The sequence below is a fragment of the Parus major genome, chromosome 1 (assembly GCF_001522545.3).
Source record: "Parus major isolate Abel chromosome 1, Parus_major1.1, whole genome shotgun sequence".
In the NCBI taxonomy this organism is placed as follows: Eukaryota; Metazoa; Chordata; class Aves; order Passeriformes; family Paridae; genus Parus; species Parus major.
In genome coordinates, this window is record NC_031768.1 from 27,239,166 (window position 1) to 27,247,675 (window position 8,510).

General features: G+C 39.4%; 1 long non-coding RNA gene across 1 annotated transcript in view; it reads left to right on the forward strand.

Annotated features, from left to right (window-relative positions):
* LOC107201048 overlaps positions 1–7,709 on the forward strand; it is a 67,860-nt gene extending 60,151 nt beyond the window's left edge. Inside the window, exon 3 of the long non-coding RNA XR_001519993.3 lies at positions 520–7,709. This is a non-coding gene — a long non-coding RNA (uncharacterized LOC107201048). The remainder of the gene's footprint in view (positions 1–519) is intronic.
* The last annotated feature ends 801 nt before the right edge of the window (positions 7,710–8,510 follow it).

Genomic DNA, 8,510 nt, shown 5'->3' on the forward strand with positions numbered 1-8,510 from the left:
TAGGCATAAAATAGTAATTAATACTTTTACTAAAGCTTGTGCATTTATTTTTTAAAACACTATTTGTGTTACATACTGCTTTATTGCAGTTGTGATAAATAACATAAATTTATATGAATGGCAGCCTTACCTTGCAAACCAAATCTGTTATCTGCAACTGTCCCGTTTTAATAAATCGTGCCCTTTATTTTTTCAAAGCTCCACTACATATTTATAACTGTCATCATTCACCTAAATTAACAATTCTTTCTGACCTCCTGTGGAATGTATGTGTTTTCCCAGATTCTTTTGTCAGATAGGTGCTCACTTCTACGTACAGTGTCATATTTGTGTAAAAGCTGTCTGCAGCAAATAATGAGTTCTTGAGGGTAAGAAGGCAGTGAAGTTCAACTTTGATTTACAAAGACTGATCAGGTATTTCTACTTTTTTGATAGCAACTTTGATAATATTTATAGTTTAGCTGTGTTGTCATTTGCTTCTCCTACAATTGTCACAGAAAATATAACTTTATCTTTCAGAGAAATACTGCTGTCTGGAACACCTCTGTGTACCCCTGGGACACCAGCCTGTGTGCTGGATTTCTTCTTCTTACCCTCTGTCTGGGACAAATTTTGAAAGTTCAGTGATCTGCTGCTGAGGAGTGGCACCTATCAACTGAGCTGTTCTTGGGAGGTCTTTTTGTGGCAGCACTAGAGCTATTTCTCCTCTTCTAATGGACATCACCAAATTTTCCTTTTGTGCTTTTCCATTTGGATGGTGGATGTTGTCTAGCCAGGTACTCCTCATCTTGATCCCCTGAATTCAGAACCTGTCAAAACATAATCCCCATCAGTGCAGAGGAGGGAAAACACAGGAACTTTGCCCAGGAAGGTCTATTTCTGATAGCTATTAGAACAACACCAAATGATGTGCTATTTTCATTTAAAACTTGGCATTTTTAAAGCTCTTTGCTGCTACATTTCAGGTTCCATTTTAGTACTTTCTTCATAAGGAAGCATAGAGTAGGCATAAAAACTTTTTAAGATAGTGTAGGAAAGTAACTGAAGTTCCTACATTGCACTGTTGTCCATTTTATTCTGCTGACTGGTGCTCCTTTAGGTATGATCATCTTTGTTTTAATCCCTTCAGATGTATCCCTGTGAAATAGCCATATGCCACATTTTCATGTCGTTTCCACTATTTCCATGATCCTGTTTTTCACCTTTCTCTTTTAGCTTGAATGTAGACCTACTCACTTTCTCTATTTCTTTGACATCATCACAAGAATTTCCTGTAAGCAAAATTGTTTGCCCTAGAAGACCAAATGCAAAATTTCAAATGGAAATTATAAGCCTCCAGCCTGCTTCTCTGTAGTTTGCTCACTAACCAGTGAGCTTGTACCATTTTGGATACCATTTTGAGACAAATCCATCTTTTTGCTTCAGGTTAAGGAAAGAATTGTCAAACTACAGAAACACTGTGAGCAAAAGAACTTGCACTGAACGGTTGCCTCTAACTTTCATCCATACTCTCCCTGTTGGATGTGCATTCCTGGTGTCTAGTAGTGGTGGGATAACTCACTGGGAGTTTGTGCTCTGTCTCTGACAATAGTAGGAACTCAATATGTTTGACAATTCTATCTTTCTGCCCATTAAATTGAAATTAGTCAATATATTCTAAAGTTATATGTCCAGCTCACAGACACAAAAGAACACAGGCAGCATAGCAGGATAAATCTAATTTCCTTAAAAAGACAGGGTAAAATCCTTTTAGTTATCCATTCCTCTTCCTCTTGAACAAATTCAATTTCTTTCTCTTATTCCCCCTTACTGTAAAACAGCAGCTAACTTCTTGCTACAGGTCTTTGAACATTCAGCTGTACATGCACCAGAAAACCTCTGTGAAATGCTAACTACTTTTAGTGACAGTTTTTTTCAGATATTATAGAAAAAAAGGCTAGATTAGGCTAGACAGGCAGTTCTTTGGGTTTTTTTTTTTGAGATGATTATAGGATAAGCAGTGTTTTCAAATTATTACCCATACCCTTTCTCTCTAAACCCTAAACTCTTTAAACTGTACATAGCTATGACCCTTCATGTGACCTCTCAGAGTATAAAACCTATTGTTTTCTTTATGCATTTTTTTTTTTATCTTAGCACATTATTTGTTGCAAACATTATTCATCATGCCTCTGCTTTCAAGCATATCACCCATTCAAAATCCCCCAGAATATTTTTTCTATATCACAACTCATGAATAACAGTATTTTCCCCTTTTGACACACCAACACCTGAAAACAATGAAAATCATTTTCCAGTATGTGAAAAGAGCTGCATAAACTCACCATTTTGTATTTAATTAAAATTATAGACAGACAAGTAGTAGTTTTTTTATATTTTTCTGCATGATTTTACATAGTGGTTAAACTCGATTTTTTATTATTTTCTCTGAGGTCAGGTTCTAGTTACCTTTCAAAGGGTTGATGGCATGTTGACTTGCCAGGACACAGAGGAGCAGGGTAAGTGGGTGGCTGTGTAACCCTGCTGCCCTCTTACTAAGACCACAGTGTAGTGAATAGGAAACACAGTGGAATTTTTCAGTGTGAAAAACCTGCTGGTGAAAGTGTTCTGCCAGACTACAGCTGAGTCTGACGAACAGACGCAGTCTAACAGACTGCAGGGCTACTTGTTAGAGGGGCAACTTGCTTTGTTGTCTCCTCCAGACTTGAAAAATAACACTGGAAAGAATGGAGTCTCCCAGGATCCTGGCTGCAAAACCAAGGAGTGGGTGCTGGCCTCTGGATCAGTTTTATCAGGATTTTCAAACCTTCCTGTATTTTCCACAAAGTCCCCTAAATATGGACATTGTTCTTGCCAGTCTTGTTGGCTTTGGTGATGTTTGGCCTGTAAAAAGTGTTCCATGGAGAAACATTAAAACAAGCAAAATGTATGTAATTTCCTGATAGTAAACCAGAGCTTTTTTGTATTTCTTTAGCTTTAACACTGTGATAGTCTTTGATCAATTATCTCATTTCTTTTCCCTTTTGCAAGAGTAACATTCATCTATTTCATTGTCAAAGTTTATGATAAGATAGGAAAAGGCAGTGCTAATGAATTGCTTACAACAAAAGTAATACTACTGAAATCATTAGCAACAAAAGTACTTTGTGATTGGAGGCACTTCTGGAAAATTACTATTAGATTCTCTTTACTGCAGGCCAGCTAGGAAAATGTCAGACTTCTCATTTCAAATATCTGATGTAGTTATGTGCATTTTCTTCCTTCTGAAGGTTCATCCTTATGTGAATATTTGTACTTACTGTCCTTCAGAGTGGCTAGCACAGAGTTTCCAGTTTTGCAGCTTTACATAAAAGTACAGCTAGGATTTAAGATGTGCCATATTTGCCAAAATCCGATAGTACTTTCCCATAAATGTATGAAATAAAACACTTCCTGAGCTGGCTGTCTAGTATGTGTGTGCCATCATGCTATTTATGTTACTGCGCTCCTGATAACGAATACATAAGCATATGGTTTTTTTCAGATAAGAATCAAGTTGATAAATATTTATCTGACTTCTTTCATGTTTAGGCTGGAAATCACTCAAGTAAAGAAAAGCAAAGCAAAGCAAAGTTGAATTTTGTGCATATGGTGCCACTCCTTGCCTATTCAGCCCCTCCCCTGTTGAGGACAAGGGCTGGAGATGAAGTTATGACAATGCTTTGGAGCTCTGGTCTTTGGCTGATATTACTATAGCAAAAATAGAGACATAGATATCAATTCTGCCCAATATAGATGTGCAGCTGGTGGCCTTGTCTGCTGGCCACAACAGCAGCAGTGTCTGGCCATAGACTACAAAGATGGTAAGAATAAAATGAAGAAAGCACATGAGAAATCAAGTGCAAAATCCTAGAGATCATAGAGCGGGAGAATGGTGAGAAAACCAATAAATGTTTCAATCACACCAGGAGCAAGAGGTCACTAAGAGGTTTAGAAATGTTCTTTGAGAAGGAGCAAGCAATTTATTGACACAAAAAATATTTTCTAGGTAGCACACTATCTCCAAAAATTGGTCCTTTTATCTATGAAGTGGGATGGGAAGAAGTCAGAAACAGTCAAACATATTCTTGCAAGGATGAAAAGGGAGGAAAGTAAAAATTCAAGATCTGCAAAAGAAGGGATTAAATATATATCAATTCCAAGAAAATCTAGTGTACAATAAAAAATTAAGTATGATAGGAAATTAGTCACATCAGTTGGATGTGAAAGTATTTTTTTGGTATGTAAACCATGCATTTGGAGTCTGAAGACCAAGAGCATGAAAAGAAGTACCATCTTTTAATTTCATCATCCAGTGTATTCAGTGTTCTATGACTGTAAGCAAACTCTTCCTCGCTGACATGCTATGCTAAACAAGATCCTATAGCCTCCATTCTACATAATCAACAGCCTGCTTTTTATGAAATATGATGTTTCTGTTCAAATGAAGGATGCTGAGTGATTGACAGATGCTGAATGCTTTACTTCCACATTTAATGTCATCTTTAATACCATCAGATCTGTGTGCATGTGCATGTTGTGTTCTTATGTGGGTGCATGTGTCTTGGCAGTACCATAAGGAGCTGGAAAAATTCTGTTTGGAAACAGAAGATGCTCAACAGTAACCAGATAGTCTAAACCATCAGTGAATATGTGGGATCCCTCCTCTGCCTGATTTGGTCCACAGATTTGGATATAGGCTTCCTATCTCCCACATGAGTGTCCTGGGCTATTAGTTCTGCTGTTGTAGACCTTTTTCATTCCACGCTGATAGAGGTTGTATTCAACATTTATTATATCTGCACAAAAGAGAAAAAGGTCTTGAAACTTCACACTGTCAGCACGTACCAATAATGTGCCAAAGGGTCCAGGTTCATTCCAGTGTGTTTTAGTATGTGTGCACAGTGGCTTGTCTTCAATGTGCTCAGAGCCATAAACAAACAGAGTGGATCACTATTTCTAGCAGAGATGTGAAAGACTGGAGCATCCCAGAGAAGCAGTTAATACCTGCCTCTCTCAGCTCCCACAGCCATGTTGTCACACAAGATCAATCTGAGGCACCTCTTGCTTTGCATGGAACCCCTGCTGGTGACCTGAAAGATCTCTGGCAGCAGTTTAGTGAAGAAGCTGCACTTTCCAGCCTCTGAACTCAACAGGAACCATAGTCACAAGGAGTTTGTATTCACAGTTGTATGTAAGCAAGAGTTTCTTTGCATTGTGTGCCTACACCCTACATATTTTGGCATTTCTGGGACGTTTTTGCAGAATGGTAGGCATCTGATGTTACATCTCTGTTCTCTGCACCTTTGGTATGTGCATCCTTTGATATCTATAACTGTCTGAAAATGAAGGATTTTCTCCTCTACTGACAATGCAACAAATCCTGGTGCAGCAATTACTCCTCCCTGTGTGTGCATGAGGTGCTCACTCATGCTCAGTGATGTTACCCTCGGTACTCAGTGAAAAGTTATGCTTGGTACTCACTGCAAGGAACATGGCACACAAAGAAGAGAGAAGGTACTGAAAGCAATCTCAGGGAAAGGCAGCTTTGTCAGATCAAGGCAAAGTGGGGGCTAAAAATATTGGAATGGGCAGAACACACACACAGATGGGAAAATGCAAGTACCTCTAGACCAAGGAAAGGTATGTGTTATAAATTTGACAGATAAATCCTCACCTAGCAGAGTGTGCCTTGATAATGAAAAGGAAATATACAGTTAATTGTGAATCACAGCAGTCATGTCCCACTTTAGTTTCAACTATTAAAGATGGACGAGTTAATTACCACCTAGTTATCTAACAGAAAGATTCACCATATAAAATACCCTTGTGGAAAACAAAGTCAGCATGGTTTCACCTCCTGTTCTTAATGCAGAAGAATCAGAGAATTGTAAGCTTGTTATGTGATCAGTAACTGCCAGAGTGGAATAAAAATACAGTCAGAAAACATGACTATATACCCCAAAGGTTTCCATGAAAACATCTCACACAAAACTACAAGGAAAAAATATTCAGAGGTTTTTTTGAGTAGGAGACAATTTTCCAAAAATTACTGCAGGAATATTGCTCATGGAATAATAGAAATTCAGCAAAAAATATGTTTTTCACAAATTTCACTCCTTACTTCATCTCCATTGATTGCATAAATATGGTCTAAAATGGCAGCACCATTACTTGGTGTCCAGGTGCTCTCACAGGGGCCACCACAACCCAGGGATCACCGAGCAGTTGAAGGCAGGCACAGACTCAGCATCCCTGAGCCACCTTTGAGTCCAGGCCTGATGTTGATACCTATGTTACACTGCCACTCGTGCTGGTTCCCAGCCCTCAGACACTAGGGGCCAAATAGCTGGGTAATAGATTAATAATTTCACCTCTCTGATTGCTATGATGAGGGAGCTTAAGGCTGGTGCAGGTTTGATTGGACCAGACACCCTAAACCCACCTTGAAGAGGAACGACTTTGTTAGCTCAGCTCCTGTGCTGGGATAAATGGTTAAGTCTCCACTGATGTCAGGGAGATTCAGCCATTGGCACCAGATAAACAGCTGGATTGCTGAGAGCACACCCCTGTGCTCTAACAAGCAGCTTTGCAGCAGCAGCTGCACAGAGATCCAGAAACAGCCTTCCACAGCCTGGGCAGAGGACTTGGAGTTAAGTTCATCTCAGTGGGAAGTATTCCTTTGCATATCTTCTGGTACACATGAAAGAGCATAGCTACCTGTTGTTTTGTGGAGTGAGCATGAAGAGAACTCTATACTGCAAACAGAAGGTGTGAGCATCATTCCCTTTGAAGATGAAACCAGAACTATAGACTCTAGGAGCAAAAGTGTCAGGAGCATCATTAGTAACTTTCCTGTTTCTTCAGCACACAGTTGAAAGGCTGCTGTCATGGCAATTCTAAAATATCTCCTTTGAAATTATTTTAGATACCTTTTTTGCACTTAACCTTATGGTTTTCCATCTACCTTTTTTTTTTTCTTTTCAGCTCAATTTGTGTAGCATTCCCTTTATTTTAATTCCTTATATTTATTTCCTAATATTTAATTTTGTAACACTGAACTGGGTTTGGTTTTACAAAGCAAAATCCAAAGGTATGAGAACGATAAGAGTGAGATGACTGGATAGATAGGCAGGCAGGCAGACAGACACTGAGATTTTCTATCCTTATAGCTTAGCAAATCAAACCCTGGTTAACTTGTCTTATTTATCTCATACTGCTTGTACCTCCTGGTCAAGAGAGTAAACTTTTTATCCTATTTGCTTTGAAGGTGACATCACAGAGCAGTCTGAACATCAGAAATAGAACTGTACCCTAGCAGATGCCAGCTGAGTAAAATCTTGGGCCATTTTGCACAAAACAAAGTAAAAATGTTGATATTTTAAAACACAGTGGAACTGATCAAGGATGTAGGATTCTGAGTACTAAATGTTCTGGACTCGGGCCTATTTGTGTATTAGTAGGAAATGTAGGCAGCCAAGAAGCAATCTGATTCTGTTCATTACAAGGAAAAACTTCTGTTTGCAGGTATTCTCATGATAGGAAAAGGCAGAGACATGCTTTTGAAACCACCACATTGTTGTCTCAGGTATGGGGGAGGGTGTGTGGGGAACAGGAGATATTTCTTGTAACCAGTGGTGCTTTTATTGAATACATGATGTACATTCTAAATGGCTTCAATTATCTGTATGTCAGCAGTAATAAAGTATTTCTTTAGCACTTAATACAAGAGGTTCTTTGTATGTTTAAATCAGAATGATTTCTGGAAAATATTTCATGGGTAGGTAAATGTATAAAATCATGCATCTCCCTGTGAATTATTTTAGTCCAGGGGTGGGTAGCACAGAAACTTGCAGGAAAGCCCTACTCTTCCATCCCTGCCTCTCCACGACTCTGGCTTTTTTCCTGGCTTCTCTGCAGTCTGAGAGCAGTGGGTGATGCTGAAGGAGACAGGACAGAGGCCAAAACGGGTTCCACTTTGCTAATGCTGTGGCAGAACCCATTTCATCATGGGAGAAATCTGGGCTGACCTCCTGCTGCTCTCAGTTGCACCTGCACAGAGGAGGGAGCTGGGCTCAGCCTCTCTCATACACACACATAAAGCTTCATGGAATGGAGATGGGGAGCACCTTGCTCTCGTTACAAATCCCCCTTCCAACCTATTTTTTAATGACCAGCAGAACCCTCCTTCCTCTTCTACGGAAGAAGTTCGCCTTCCTGCAGGAACACCTTCCATCACAAGAGAATATTTGATTACACCTCCACCCTGGGCCTAACAAGCAAATAAGGAAATAGTGACAAAAAGACTAAAAAGTACTAGGTCATGCAGCTAGGGCATCTGTTGACCACGGAAATTAGGACTGAAGGGCAGACGTTTGCCACTTCAGCAGAGCTCTGCCAGAAAAATAAACCAAATGACCTGTGTTTCATAACAACAATAGTAATAAAAGTCATGGCAAGGAATTCAATTTCTAGCTGTGCAGAGCCAGACC